Here is a 17,343-nt window from a genome sequence, read left to right as displayed (position 1 = left end):
ATAATTTGCCACCTACTTTCCATGTGTTTCCTTATGGTGCTACCATGTCACCTGTTTGTGTGTTCCTTGCTTTGCTGATTGTGCTGCCACATTAACATTGTGGGTTCCACTAGGCCTCCTAACTTTTTTGTGACGTGGCATCCTAGGGATTTACAGGTGGCACCCCACGTTGAATTTGACTTTGTTTTTTGCGTAATTTGACCAAAAAATTGATTTTCCATAACTTTTTCATAATAAATTGGATTGAGGTGTTGTTTGCATCGTTGGAAAGCTCTCACTAATATCTAAAACTTAGTTTGGTTTCATAAAATTTAAACACTACCATTTTTTGAGGTTTCCTGGAGCCACCTAAATCACTTTCATCGGGTTAGGGAGACACAAAGAAGAGGAACAAGATCTATCATATTATAAAGAAGAAGAGGAGGATATAGATGAAGACATGGAAGACCAAGGTCTGGATTGGATGATCAAATATGACAATGATAAGGCACTCAAAGCAGGAGACCATTTGGATAATATCTACCTGCACCTACAAATGCTCAAAATATGTTATGAAGATGTTGCATATAGACTCTTTCCTTGTACCTTAGATGGTAGAGTAGTTTCTTGGTACCATAGTCTTCCTACGAATTCAATTCAAAATTGGAGGTAGTTTACGAAGTTGTTCCTTGAAACTTTCATGGATGAAAAAACTCTAGCCATGTTACTAAAATAGTTAGGGAATTTGAAGATGGGGGAAAAGGAAAAGGTGAAGGACTTTAAACAGAGGTTTAATCAAATATTGAACCAATTCCCTCTAGATATGACACCTCATGCCTCCATAGCAATTCATTACTATACTTCTTCCTTTCCAGTAAGCATTTCACAATTTGTATAGAGAAAAATGAAAGAAACTTTGGCTCAGAATTTTGAATAATCCATTGTTTTCAGAAGTAATTTCACATAATCAGAGGCATTGTTGATGATGCATCATCCAAAGACTCCAAGGATACGGTAAGAAGGTCTCATACCTCTTCAAACAACGCCAAAGATAAATTATTTATCAATCTAGAAAGACTGACCAGTACTATCAACAATTTGTCCAATGAATTGGTAGCACTGAAACAAAGGACAGGTGATACGACTATCAACAGCATGCCCCAAGTTAAACTTCTTAAAGAAGTTCAATAATAGCAAAAAAAACAATAGTTAGCTGACTAAGACAACATAGAGCTCCAATGTCGTGCTGAATGTCAAGATTATGGGCATGTACCAATATGGTTCTTTTCACCAAGAATATCATTCAGAAAAGCCATTCTCATGGTGGAATCACAACATGAATGCTCTCGTTGCACATATTATGTTATGCAAGCAACTCACAAATAGATAGATCAATGACTTATAAATTATCATCTTGGATAGGGAAACCTCCTTTATATTACATAAAAAAATAATTCTTGGATGATTCAAACGAAAAAACCTCCTTTCTATATATAGCAGTCTAAGGGATCACAATTTAATGAGAGCCAACATAACAATAATAATGTAAGGGCACAACAATAACAATAGTGGGCTTCTATGGGGCACACTAATAACAATATGGGAAAAACATGGACACAACAATAACAATAAGGGGGCTACACTGACAATAACAATGATGGAATACACTAGTATTATAGGGACCTAGTATGCCCCTCCCCTTCAAAAAAGTGTTTTCTGCAATGCTTGAGTAGTTTTGGATGTTTCTATATAAAATTCTCATACTCCCATGTGGAATCTTCAGCGGGTAAGTTCTTCCACTTGATGAGATACTCTGAAATTGATCAATTTCATAGTTGTTGAGTTCTTGTTTCCATGACTGCTTCAGGTTCCAATATGATCTTTCCTTCCTCGTCAAGTTATGGCAATATTGTTTGAACTAGGAGCTTGTCACCTATAACCTTCTTTAAGCATCAAACATCAAAACCTGGGTGCACTCGCTAACATGCATGAAGCACCAATTTGTATGCCATAGTACCAATCTTTTACAATACCTTGTATGGACCATAATACTTTGGTGATAATTTATTACGCTTCTTAGCTTTCTTGATGGACATTTGTTTGTATGGGTGCAGCTATAGAAATACCCAGTTGCCTATATCAAAACTACTTTTGCAACGATTTTGATATGCCTATTGTTTCATTTATTCTACGCCAAAGTGAGGTTATCGTTTAAGAGTTGGAGAACTTGTTGTTGATTCTCAATGTGATCTTCCACTAATTGAACCTTAGAATTTTCTCTTAAAGATGATGTGATGAACGGTGGATGATATCCATAAAGTTCTATAAATTGGGTAATTTTTGTTGCAATATGGAAGAAAGTGTTATACGACCATTCAACTAGAGGTAACCACTTGACTCATTGTGTTTCTTTATCAGATATAAAGAAACAAAGATATTGTTAGAAAATTATATATTACAGAGCAATGGAACACATAAAATATATTGCAGAAATATAAACACGGAAAACACATAAAACAAGAGAGACACAGATATACGTGGTTCACCCAATTTTGGCTACATCCATAGAGAAAAACCTACTCCTTCCTTTTATATTATCCAGTAGACTGAAGAGATACAACCTACAACAGATCCGTTGTAATTCCCTCTTCACTCTCACACAATCTCCTCTCTCTTTCTCACTCAGAATACAGATCTCCATAGACGTAATACAATTCCCTCATATATAGTGAGGGTTTTCCTTCTAGGGAAAAAACCCTAAATTAAACATAACTTCTACTGTCAGATCTCTGCCTAATGAAAAGCCCAGATTGACTACGAAATTACAACATTTTACAAGGAAATTTTACATCTATTTTAGCTTCAGGGGCACTACCCTTGATCCCCCGCCAAGGGTGGCCTCCAAATAATTGTTATCGCCCCCTGGTGGCGTACATTTAACAAGTGGCATTACCACCACATTATCAACTAGGGTCCAATGCGGCGATACCTCTGAATAAAGAATATAATCAAGCTCCACACCCAACAATCTCCCACTTGGAGACTATTACAGCAACTCCACCACTGCTTGATTTGTTGGAAAATGACTCCACTTTGGACCTGGCTATTTCTCATGTTCTTCACCATACTTGAAGACCAATTGAAACTGAGCAAAATCTGAGTTTCTCCTTAGTTACAACTTTTGTTAACATATATATAGAATTCTAGCTAGTTTTTATCATTTCCATCTTCAACTTTCCATCTTCCAACACTGACCATATGAAATGGTACTTGAGTTGTATATGTTTAGTCTTGGAATGAATTGCAGAGTTCTTTGCAAGATGTATGGCACTCTAGCTATCACTGTATAACCTTCCCAACTCTTGCTTCTTACCCAATTCATCTAGAAATCTTTGTAACCAAATCATTTCTTTACTAGCCTCTTTAGGAGCAACATACTCTGCTTTTGTTGTTTAGAGTGCAACAACACTTTGTAGTTTTGAAACCCAACTAACAGCTATTCCACCTACAGTAAACACATATCCTATTGTGCTCCTCCTATTATCTCTATCACCTTCCATATCTGCATCAACATATCCTTGTAGAGAAATGTTTTAACCACAAAAGCATAATGTTTGATTTATGGTACCTCTCAAATACCTAACAATCCACTTCACTGCCATCGAATGTTATTTTCCCGGATTGTTCATTTACCTGCTTACAACTCCCACTACATGTTCAGTATCAAGCCTTGTGCAGACCATTGCATACATTAAGCTTTCAACTGTTGATGCATATGGAAATTTAGACATACAAGCCATTTCTTCCTGAGTCTTGGGACACACCTCCTTACTTAGTTTGAATTGGCTAGCCAAAGGCATACTAACCGGTTTTTCATTCTGCATATTAAATATTTTCAACACCTTTTCTATGTACTCACTTTGAGACAATGTTAATTATTTATTCTTCATGTCTCTAGTTATTCTAATACCAAGGATTTGTTTTGCAGCAACAAAATCCTTCATTGCAAATGAACCTGCAACAAGTATGTCATCTACATACAATAACAATATAACATAGCTACCATCATTTTGCCTTTTGAGATAAATACAATAATCAGAGTGACATCTAGTATAACCTTGTTGAGACATAAACCTGTCAAATTTTAGATACCACTGCCTTGGAGCCTGTTTTAAGCCATACAAGCTCTTCTTCAACCTACACACTAGTTTCTCCTTCCCTTTTACCTCATATCCTTGTGGTTGTTGCATATATGTCTCTTCTTCCAAATCCCCATGGAGAAAGGTTGTCTTTACATCTAACTGCTCAAGATGAAAATCTTCAGCGGCTACTAGACTTAAAATATTTCTTATTGAAGTCATTTTAACAACATGAGAAAATATCTCATCAAATTCTATACCTTTTTTCTATGAAACCCCCTTCACCACAAGTCTAGCTTTATACCATTTTCTACCTCCATCTTCCTCCTTCAACCTGTAAACCCATTTATTCGATAATGTTGTTTTACCTAGATTCAACCTGACTAAGTTCCAAGTCTAGTTATGTGCTAAGGATTCCATCTCTTCTTTCATGGTTTACTCCCACTTCTTCCTAGTTTCTACCTACACTTCTTATTCATAACATTCAGGTTCACCAGAATCAGTCAATAATACATAATATAATGAAGGAGAGTATCATTCAGGGGATCTACTTATCCTCATAGATCTTCTAACACCAATTTCATGTGTTTGAGGTGCTAGTTGTTGTTGTGATTGTCATTTTTGTTCTAGCTGTTGATCATTATGATTTTCAGGCACCTTCACATTTTTTGTGATCTCATCAAGCACTGTGTATTCTTTGTCTTCTTTTTCTTGTTTCTTTTCCTGCGTCAGATCCTTATACAAAACCTTTTCATTGAATATAGCATCTTTGCTCCTAATGATTTTGTGTTTTTCATAATCATAAAAGAGATAACCAAAATCATTAACACCATATCCAATAAAGATACATTTCTTTGATTTTGCCTCAAGCTTTGTTCTATTTTCTTTATTAATGTGGACAAAGACTTCACAACCAAAAGTCTTTAAAAACGAGCAGTTTACCTTTTTACCTATCCATTCCTCCTCTGGAATACCACCATCCAAGGAACTTGAAGGCCCTTTGTTTATTAGGTAAACATCAGTATCTATACCATCTACCCAAAATTGTAAAGGCAACCTTGCATGCAATCTCATGCACCTTGCACGCTCCATGATTGTCTTATTCATCCTTTCTGACACACCGTTTTCTTGTGGTGTTCCTGGAATTATCTTCTCTCTGTGAATTACATTCTCTGAACAAAACCTATCAAACTCTTTGCTGCAATATTCACCTACATTTTCTCATCTGAGACACTTCAACCTTTTTCTTGTCTCATTTTCAACCAAAGATTTCCATTTCTTGAAAGTATCAAATACTTTAGATTTATTTCGAATACAATAAATCCAAGTTTTTCTGGTTGCATCATCAATAAAAGTAACATAATAACGAGAGCCACCGAGAGATGATAGCTGAGCAGGTCCCCATACATCTGTATGCACACGCTCTAATTTTTTGCTCTTCTTTTCTTTCCCAACTCTGAGGAATTTGACTCACTTATGTTTTCCATAAACAAAATTCTCACAAAATTTTAAATCAACATGCTTCTAACCTGGAAACAAATTTCTTCAATGAAGAACATGCATCCCCTTCTCACTCATGTTCCCATCCCTATGATGCCACAATGTTGTATCTAGTCCTGTAGAGGTTAAAGCATTAACAGAATTAGAAATACCATTGCATAAATACAATGTACCAACCTTTTCTCCTTTTTCTATTACCAGGGCTCCATTAGTGACCTTCCAAGTTTTATCTGTAAAAGTAGTCACACAACCTTCACCTCCCAATTGCCCTATTGAAATTAGATTTTCCTTCAGATCTGGAACATGCCTTACCTCCTTCAATAGCCATTGATTTATGTTCTGTTGTTTTATGAAAATTGTACCCATTCCAATGATTTTACAAGGTTTATCATCACCCAATCGAACCTGTCCAAAATCTCCTTGAACATAATCATGAAAATGTTTCCTATCAAGTGTAGCATGGAATGAGGCCCCTGAATCTACCACCGAGACATCAATAATATTTTCTAATTAAAGAATCAAAGCATCTTGCAACACATCACCTGTCACATTCGCTTCATGATTGTTTTCTTGTTGCGTGTCTCCTTCTTTTCCCTTCTAAGACTTGCAGTATTTCTTCAGGTGTCCTTTCTTCCCACATTTCCATCACACTCTCCCCAATCTAGACTTGGATCTACCTTTCCTTGACTTACTGCGATATCCTAGGCTCTTTCCTCTTTCCATTTTTCTTCCCATAGCCTCTACAGTCAAATCATTGCCTGATGTCTGACCGGAGCTTTTCCGTCGCATTTCCTCACTAAGGATTGCAATGATAACATCATCAAACTTTAAGTTACTAGATCTAGAGACAGAGTTACTAATGGCCATAACTAAACCATTTCAACTTTCTGGCAATGAGCATAGCAAATACAGAGCCCTAACTTCATCATCAAAATTTACCCCTATAGAACTTAATGGAATAGTAACTGTATTAAATTCATTTAAATGATCAGTAACAGATCCAACTTCTGACATCTTCATATTAAATAAATGCTTCACAAGAAATACCTTATTTGGGGCTGAGGATTTTTCATAAAATTTGGCCAATGCCGACATTAAACCCTATGTTGTTGTTTCCTTTGAAATATTAAAGGCTACCAACACCGCTAGGCACAACTGTATTGTTCCAAGTGCCTTTCTGTCGAAAATATACCATTCTTTGTATGTCATACTCGTCAGCTTCTTTTCCTTTCCACTCAATGGTAGGTATAGATATTTCTGATACAAATAATCTTCCATCTGCATCTTCCATAGCTGGTAGTTTTGGCCGTTAAATTTTTCAACTGTAAACCTACCATCTTCTGCCATTGCTCCCATTCGAACCAGGAACCCTTCTCTCCTGTGAGTTTATCAGCCAAATAAACCTTCAGCTCTAATACCATTTGTTAGAAAATTATATATTACAGAGAAATGGAACACATAAAATATATTGCAGAAATATAAACGCATAACACACATAAAACAAGAGAGACAAAAATATATGTGGTTCACCCAATTTGGGCTATGTCCACTAAGAAAAAACCATTCCTTCCTTTCATATTATCCAACAAACTGAAGAGATACAACCTACAGCAGATCTATTGAAATTCCCTCTTTTCTCTCACAAAATCTCGTCTATCTTTCTCACTCAAAATACAGATCTCCATAGACGCAATATAGTTCCCTCATATATAGCGAGGGGTTGCCTTCTATAGAAAAAAACCCTAAATTAAATATAATTTCTACCCTCATATCTCCACCTAATGAACGACCTAGATTGACTACAAAATTACAACGTTTTAAAAGGCAATTTTACATCTATTTTTAGCTTCTGGGGCGCTGCCCCCAATCCCCCGCCGAGGGGGCGGGGGGGTGTCTCCAAATAATAGTTGTCTCCACCCATGGACCCCCTTGGTAGCGTACATTTTACAGGTGGCGTTGTCGCCACATTACGAACTGCGGTCCATTGCGGCGATACCTCTGAAGAAATAAGATAATCAAGCTCCACATGTTATGAAACCAACTCACAAAAACATAGAAAAGATAGATCAATGACTTAGAATTCAGCCTCTTCGAGGGGGAAACCTTCTTTACATTACACAAATTAACAATTCTTGGATGATACAAATGACTAAATCTCCCTTCTATATATAGGAGTCTAAGGGGTCACAATATAATCAAGCCGACATAACAGTAATAACATAAGGGAACAACAATAACAATAGTGGGTTTCTATGGGGCACACTAGAAACAATATGGGGACAATAGAGGCACAATAATAACAATAAGGGCTACAATGACAATAGTAATGGGGCAATCACTAGTATTATAACGACCTAACATGCCCCTCTCCTCCTGAAAAGTGTTTTCCTCAACACTTGAGTAGTTCTGGATGCTTCTTTATAAAATTCTCATCCTTCCATGTGGATTCTTCAGCATATAAGTTCTTCCACTTGATGAGATACTCTGAAAATGACTGATTTCATAGTTGTCAAGTTCTTGTTTTTGTGACTGCTTCTGGTTCTAATATGATTTTTCCTTCCTCGTCAAGTTCTGGAAATATTGTTTGAACAGGTAGCTTGTCACCTATAACCTTATTTAAACATGAAACATGGAAAACTGGGTGCACTTGGGAAGCTGCGGAAAGCTCCAATTTGTATGCCATAGTACCAATCTTTTGCAACACCTTGTACAGACCATAATACTTTGGTGATAATTTATTATCCTTCTTAGCTTACTTCAGGGACATTTGTTTATATGTTTATAGTTGTAGGAATACCCAGTAACCTACATCAAAACTTCTTTTGCTGCGATGTTGATCTGCCTGTTGTTTCATTCTATTATGCGCCAATGTGAGGTTATCCTTTGAGAGTTGGAGAACTTTTTGTTGATGCTCGATGTGATGTTCCACTACTTGAAACTTAGAATTTTCTCTTAAATATGATGTGATGGATGGTGGATGATATCCATAAAGTGCCATAAATGGGGTCATTTTTGCTACAGTATGGAAGGAAGTGTTATACTACCATTCAGTGAGAGGTGAGCATTTGACCCATTGTGTCTGTTTAACAGATACAAAGCAATGAAGATATCCTTCCAAGCATTTGTTTACTATCTCATTTTTTCCATTATAATGAGGATGATGAGATGAGCTATGAGCTAACTGAGTACCGAGACAAGAAAATAATTTTGTCCAAAAATTTCCAGTTAAAATGGTATCTCTGTCGCCTACAATAATCTTTGGGTTTCCATGTAGCTTTTGGATACTTTCCATAAATGCAATAGAAATTGTACTGGCTTTAAATGGATATGATAATGCACAAAAGTGTGCATACTTGGTAAGTTTGTCAACTTCCACCATGATGAAACTCTTTCCTTCGGACTTGGGTGAACCTGTGATAAAATCCATTGAAACCTCCTCCCAACGTTGGCTTGGAATGAATAAAGGTTGTAATAGACTTCGGGTCTTAATCATTTCAACTATATTTTGTTTGGAAACTAAACATTCCGCTACAAACTTTTGAATATCTGTTATGAAACCAGCTCAAGAAAAGATAGAAAAGATAGATCAATGCCTTAGAATTCAGCCCCTTCGAGGGGGAAACCTCCTTTACATTACCTAAATGAACAATTCTTCGATGATTCAAATGAAAAAACCTCCTTTCTATATATAGGAGTCTAAGGAGTCACAATATAATCCAGTCGACCTAACAATAATAATATAAAGCCACAAAAACAACAATAGAGGGATTATATGGGGCACCGTAATAACAATATGGGGGAAATAGGGGCACAACAATATTAATAAGGGGTATAACTACAATAGTAATGGGGTAATCACTAGTATTATAGGGACCCAACATGCCCCTCTCCTTCAAAAAAGTGTTGTCCTCAACGCTTGAGTAGTTCTGGATAATTCTGCATAAAATTTTCATCCTCCCATGTGGAATCTTCAGTGGATAAGTTCTTCCACTTGATAAGATACTCTAAAATTGAACGATTTCGTAGCGGTCGAGTTCCTGTTTCTGTGACTGCTTCCGGTTCCAATAAAGTTTTTCCTTCCTCGTCAAGTTCTGGCAATATTGTTTGTATTGGGAGCTTGTCGCCTATAACCTTGTTTAAACATGAAACATGGAAAACTGGGTGCAATCGCGAATCTGCAGGAAGCTCCAATTTGTATGCCATAGTACCAATCTTTTTCAACACCTTGTATGGAACATAATACTTTGGTGATAATTTATTATCCTTCTTAGCTTGCTTGAGGGACATTTGCTTATATGGTTGTAGCCGTAGCAATACCCAATCACCTACATCAAAACTTCTTTCACTGCGATATTGATCTGCCTATTGTTTCATTCTATTATGTGCCAACACGAGGTTATCCTTTAAGAGTTGGAGGACTTGTTGTTGATGTTCGATGTGATGTTCCACTGCCTGAACCTTAGAATTTTTTCTTAAGTATGATGTGATGGATGGTGGTTGATACCCATAAAGTGCCATAAATGGGGTCATTTTTGTTGTTGTATGGAAGGAAGTGTTATACCACCATTCAGCAAGAGGCAACCATTTGACCCCTTTTTTGTAGATGATTTCAAAGTCATAACCCAACATCTTTGTGACCCACTTTTGTTGCTCTTCAGAGGATAATCTTTGTTGTAAAAAGTATTTAAGGCTATCATGATTCGTTTTTACCTTGAAGTGTCTACCCATTAGGTAGGGTCGCCATTTCTTAAGAGCATGGAGTATTGCCAACATTTCCTTCTCATAAATAGCTTTGCTTAAAATGAAGTGTCTACCCATTAGGTAGGGTCGCCATTTCTTAAGAGCATGGAGTATTGCCAACATTTCCTTCTCATAAATAGCTTTGCTTAAAAACTTTCCCTTGATTGGACGACTTTCAAAAGCAATGGGTCTTTCATCTTGCATTAGAACAGCACCAATTCCATTTCCTGAAGCATCACATTCCACAATAAATGTTTTTGTGAAGTCCGGCGTAGCTAAGACCGGTGCTTGGCACATTGCCTCTTTAAGATGTTCAAAGGCCTTTGTTGCTTCCGGAGTCCATGAAAATGCATCTTTCTTTGATAATGTTGTTAGAGGTGCTGCTATTCTCCCATAATTCTTAACAAACTTGTGATAATACCCTGTCGACCCGAGAAATCCTCGCAGATGCTTTATGGATGTGGGAATTTTCCATTCCTTAATGGCATTAATTTTGCTAGGGTCTACCTTAACTCCTTCATGAGATACAATATGACCCAAATATTCCACCTCCTGGACTCCAAAGAAACATTTGGATCTTTTTGCATATAATTGTTTCTCCTTCAATAGTTGTAGCACCTTGTCAACATGTTCAACATGATCCTTCCAAGACTTGTTGTAGATTAGTATATCATCAAAAAATACTAAGACAAATTTTCTAAGGAATGGTTTGAAAATTGAATTCATCAAACCTTGAAATGTTGAAGGTGCATTGGTAAGGCCAAAAGGCATGACTAAAAATTCATAATGACCCTCATGAGTTCTAAATGTTGTTTTCAGAATGTCTTCTGTCTTCATTCTGATTTGATGATATCCTGAACGAAGATCCAACTTGGTGAAGTAAATTGATCCATGCAATTCATCCAGTAATTCATCAATGACAGGAATGGGGAACTTATCTTTAATAGTGAGCTTGTTGAGCTCCCTATAATCTAGACACATGTGCCATGATCCATCCTTCTTGTGCTCGAATACTACTGGAGCAGAGAAAGAACTTTGACTCGGTTGAATTATACCAGCCTCTAGCATTTCTGCAACCATACGTTCAATTTCACTGTTTTGGACATAGGGATATCTGTACGGCCTGATGTTTGGAGGAACACTTCCTGGAATCAGATGAATAGCATGATCATGATCACGCATAGGTGGGAGACCTTTTGGAGTCTCAAATACCTTGGAATGATTGTCCAGGAATTTTTGGAGATCTGGAGAAATAGATGATTCCGTGTGGAAACATATAGCGAGCATAATTGTGCAATTACACCTCTTTGCTCCTTTTTTAGAAGCTTTGTCATACTATTAGAGTTGATTATCTTTCCTGGTTTCCCTGCAATACCCCTTAATTCAACTTCCTTTCCTTCCGTAGAAAATTTGATGAAAATTTCTTGAAAATTAAAAGCTATTGTACCTAGGGATTTTAGCCATTGGACTCCTAGTACAACATCAGCACCTCCCATTGGAATGGAAAGCATTGGGATAGTCAATACATATTCTCCCATGGATAGCTTGATATTATGGCACTTTCTAGAGCAATTTATTGTTTCTCCATTTGCAATCATCACTTGACACTCTGGTGCTGGATATAGGAAGCAATTCAATTCTTTTGCTACCTTACAATGAATAAAATTCTGGGTGCTTCTTGAATCAATCAACACTATTACCTTTTTCTTCTTGATTTGTCCTTCTATCCTGATGGTTTGAGGAGTGGTAATTCCCGCCAATGCATTACAAGATATGGTCGGATTTATTTTTTCTTCATCTAGGCTTTGTTCCTGGAGTATATCCTCTTCTTTTGACCTTTCTTGCTTCTTTTCTTCTTCCTCTTCACAATCTATGTAGAATAATTTCTTCTCAGAACACTTATGACCTTTAGTGTATTTGCTATCACAACTGTAACAAAGCCCTTTTGCTCTTATTTCTTCCAATTGTTGTGGGTCAACCTTATAGGTTATGGAAGACTAGGGGCAAAAACACTTCCGTCTTTATAGTTGTGAGTGGTATGCTTCCTGGTTGCCATAATTTTTCTTTCCATTTTTCTTGCTAACCTGAATGCCTTCTCTAATGAATCAAGCTCCCAAAGGCGAACATCATGTTGGATATTATCCTTTAAAGACCCTATGAACACATCAATCCTATGCTCCTCTAGAATATCTTTTACCCTTATGTTCAATTTTTGGAACTCCTCAATGTGCTCCATTATTGAACCCTTCTGTTTGAGACTTATCAATTCGCTAAAAAAAGTGTTGCTTTTTGTATCCTCATAATGTGCTATCAATTCTTCCGTAAAAATTGCCCAAGTGATAAATGGTTTATGAGAGAAAAGCCATTGATACCATACAAACTGATTTGGTTCCAAATATAAAGTTGCCATGTGTACCTTTTGTGTGTTTTGCACATTATTGAGATCGAAGAATTGCTCCATCTATAATATCCATGTGGCAGGATCCTTGCCATCAAACTTCCTCATATCGATTTTTGGAATATGGTGAGTCTTCGATCCAACATTAGCGTCTATGGAATCATGATTAACATTTCTTTTGTTCTTATCATGAGTTTCCTTTAGTACCCTTTCACCCTTAGGGACCATTTCTTGTAGCAACTTATTCATATTTATCTTCAATTCGTCCATGTCTGTCTTCAAATCTATCTTCAAATCATCCATCTTAACTTCCACGTCAATCATCTTAGCTTCTATGCCTTTCTTTAAATATTCCATCTTAGCTTCTACACCTTTCTTTAAACCATCCATCTTAGCTTCTACATCTTTCTTTAAACCATCCATCTTAGATTCTGTTCCTTTTTGTGCAAGGTACAGTTGTTGCACTTGGTCTTGTAATTTTGATATATCATGTTGCATTTCTTCCTCTTCTTCATGAGTCATGCTAGAGCTTTCAGGTTCCTTACTAGGTGTTTGCATTTTCTTTCCTCGAGGCATCAGTAACCGATAATAATGCTCTACTATGCCCTTTTAATTCCTTCAAAATAAATTTTCAAACCAAGCTTAAGCAAAAATTTAAAAAAATCTACACACCTTTTTTCACTTTGTAGGAGCTCGATATTGCCTCTGATGTATCTCTATACTTTCCAATCATCTAGTTCTGAATTTGTTAGCTGTAGTAGCCCTTTGTGTCCTCTTTCCAATGCCACAAGTCTAACCCAAATTGGATTCTCCAAGAAAGAGTTATGTGAAATCTCCCACAGTGACTTGCTTATATACTAGTTCAGTAGAGCGAACTTGTACGACATGCCACGAGTCCCTGTTTCGACCTTTGGATCTGAAACATGCATACAAGAAACTACAGTCCTTCCTATTTTTGTACCCTCTTACGAAATTTCAATCCAATCCCCAGAGAGAAAGTTATGATGATTTTCCCCAGGTCACCTATTTTGAATGTAATTCAGGAGTCTGCAAAAAGACCAACTTCCTTAGACCATATCTCCGCAAATATCATGCGAAAAGCTCTAAAATTTGGACCCAAGGTTCATCACGATCGCTTCTCAAATGGGTTTTTTTTGCGACTTCTGAAACATCACAGAAAACAATTTATAGCGAAAATTCCATGATGACCTGTTTGGAACAACGAAACCCTAGAATCCAAAGCTCTGATACCGAATGTTATGAAACCAGCTCAAGAAAAGATAGAAAAGATAAATCAACGCCTTAGAATTCAGCCTCTTCGAGGGGGAAACCTCCTTTACATTACATAAATGAAAAATTCTTCGATGATTCAAATGACAAAACCTCCTTTCTATATATAGGAGTCTAAGGAGTCACAATATAATCCAGTCGACCTAACAATAATAATATAAAGCCACAAAAATAACAATAGAGGGATTCTATGGGGCACAGTAATAACAATATGGGGGAAATAGGGGCACAAAAATATTAATAAGGGGTATAACTACAATAGTAATGGGGTAATCACTAGTATTATAGGGACCCAACAATATCCAATTCAAGGCCATCCCGAAAAAATTCCTTCTTAACCTCGTGGTAAGTTTTTAAAAATCCTGAGTGCCCTCCTAAGGGAGAAGTGTGCAATTCCATAAGAATATTTTGTTTGAGTGGGAATTCTTACATAGGTATAAGTGATCTTTGTACCATAACGAATCATTTTTCAAATTAAATGTATCATATGTACTGGGATCTTGTTGTAACTTTTGAATGAGTGCCTACACTTCTTCTTCATTCTTCCATTCATCCCTTGCTTCATTTATCCAATCTGGTTGGATAATAGAAATGGCGCACAACAATGCTTCCAAATCCTCATCCTTTCTTGATAGTGCATCTGCCACAACATTTTTCTTCCCTTTTTTGTAGATGATTTCAAAGTCATAACCCAACATCTTTGTGACCCATTTTTGTTGCTCTTCAGAGGATAATCTTTGTTCTAAAAAGTATTTAAGACTATCATGATCAGTTTTTACCTTGAATTGTCTTCCCATTAGGTAGCATCACCATTTCTTAAGTGCATGTAGTATTGCCAACATTTCCTTCTCATAAATAGCTTTATGTAAATACTTTCGTTTGATTGGATGATTTTCGAAAGCAATGGGTCTTTCATCTTGCATTAAAACAGCACCAATTCCATTTCCTAAAGCATCACATTCCACAATAAAGGTTTTTGTGAAGTCCGGCGTAACTAAGACCGCTGCTTGGCACATTGCCTCTTTAAGATGTTCGAAGGCCTTTGTTGCTTCTGGAGTCCATGAAAATGCATCTTTCTTCAATAATGTTGTTATAGGTGTTGTTACTCTCCCATAATTCTTAACAAACTTGTAATAATACCCTGTCAACCAGAGAAATCCTCGCATATGCTTTATTGATGTGGGGATTTTCCATTCCTTAATGGCTTTAATTTTGCTAAGGTCTACCTTAACACCTTCATGAGATACAATATGACACAGATATTCCACCTCTTGTACTCCAAAGAAACATTTGGAGATTTTTGCATATAATTGTTTCTCCTCCAATAGTTTGAGCACCCCGTCAACATGTTGAACATGATCCTTCCAAGACTTGTTGTAGATTAGTATATCATCAAAAAATACTAACACAAATTTTCCAAGGAAGAGTTTGAAAATGGAATTCATCAAACCTTGAATTGTAGAAGGTGTAGTGGTAAGGCCAAAAGGCATGACCAAAAATTCATAATGACCCTCATGAGTTCTAAATGATGTTTTCAAAATGTCTTCAGTCTTCATTCTAATTTGATGATATCCTAAATGAAGATCCAACTTAGTGAAGTAAATTGATCCATGTAGTTCATCCAATAATTCATCAATGACATGAATGGGAAATTTATCTTTAATAGTCAGTTTATTGATCTCCCTATAATCCAGACACATGCACCATGATCCATCCTTCTTGTGCACCAATACTACTAGAGTAGAGAAAGAATTTTAACTAGGTTGAATTATACCAGCCTCTAGCATTTCTCCAACTATACGTTCAATTTCACTCTTTTGGGCATAGGTATATCTGTACGGCCTAATGTTTGGAGGAACACTTCCTAGAATCAAATGAATAGCATGATCATGATCACGAATAGGTGGGAGGCCTTTGTGAGTCTCAAATAACTTGGAATGATTGTCCAAGGCTTTTTGGAGATCTAGAGAAATAGAAAATTTCGATGTGGGAACCTCTAGCGAACATAATTGTGCAATTACGCTTCGTTGTTCCTTATTTAGAAGATTTGTCATACCATTAGAGCTAATTATCTTTCTTGGTTTCCCTACAATATCTCTTAATTCAACTTCCTTTTCTTTCACACAAAATTTCATGAAAAGTTCTTGAAAATTAAAAGCTATTGTACCCAAGGATTGTAGCCTTTGGACTCCTAGTACAACATCAACACCACCCATTGGAATGGAAAGCATTGGTCTATTCAATACATATTCTCCCATGGATAGCTTGATATTATGGCACTTTCCAGAGAAAATTATGGTTCCTCCACTTGCAACCATCACTTGACACTCTGGTGCTGGATATAGGAAGCAATTCAATTCCTTGGCTATCTTACAATGACTAAAATTATGGGTACTTCCCGAATCAATCAACACTATTACCCTTTTCTTCTTGATATGTCCTTCTATCTTGATAGTTTGAGGAGTGGTAATTCTAGCCAATGCATTACAAGATATGGTCAGATGCATTTCTTCTTTATCTAGGGTTTGTTGCTAGAGTATATCTTCTTCTTTTGACTTTTCTTGTTCATTTTCTTCCTCCTCTTCACAATCTATGTAGAATAATTTCTTCTCGGCACACTTATGACCTTTAGTGTATTTGATATCACAACTGTAACAAAACCCTTTTGCTCTTTTTTCTTCCAATTGTTGTGGTGTCAACCTTGTATGTTGTAGAAGGCTAGGGAAAACAACACTTCCATCTTTATAGTTGTGAGTGGTAGGCTTCCTGGTTGCCATAATTTTGCTTTCCATTTTTCTTGCTAACCTGAATGCCTTCTCCAATGAATCAGGTTCTCAAAGGTGAACCATATGTTGGATATTATACTTTAAAGTCCCTATGAACACATCAATCCTATACTCCTCTGGAATATCTTTTACCCTTATGTTCAATATTTGGAAGTCCTCCTTGTGCTCCATTATTGAACCCTTTTGTTTGATATTTATCAATTGGCTAAAAAAGGTGTTGCTTTTTGTATCCTCATAATTTGCTATCATTTCTTCCATAAAAATTGTTGAAGTGACAATTTTTTTACCAGAGCAAAGCCATCGATACCATACAAACTAATTTGGTTCCAAATATAAAGTTTCAATACGTACCTTTTGTGTGTTTTGCACATTATGGAGATCGAAAAATTGCTCCATCTGTAGTATCCATGTTCCAGGATCCTTGCCATCAAACTTCCTCATATCAATTTTTGGAACATGGTGGGTCTTCAATCCAACATTAAAGTCTATGAACTCATGATTAACATTTCTT

The sequence above is a fragment of the Pinus tabuliformis genome, chromosome 3_2, assembly GCF_031772625.1.
Source record: "Pinus tabuliformis cultivar Carrire ecotype Pingquan chromosome 3_2, CPIR1, whole genome shotgun sequence".
In the NCBI taxonomy this organism is placed as follows: Eukaryota; Viridiplantae; Streptophyta; class Pinopsida; order Pinales; family Pinaceae; genus Pinus; species Pinus tabuliformis.
This window is presented reverse-complemented; position numbering follows the sequence as displayed.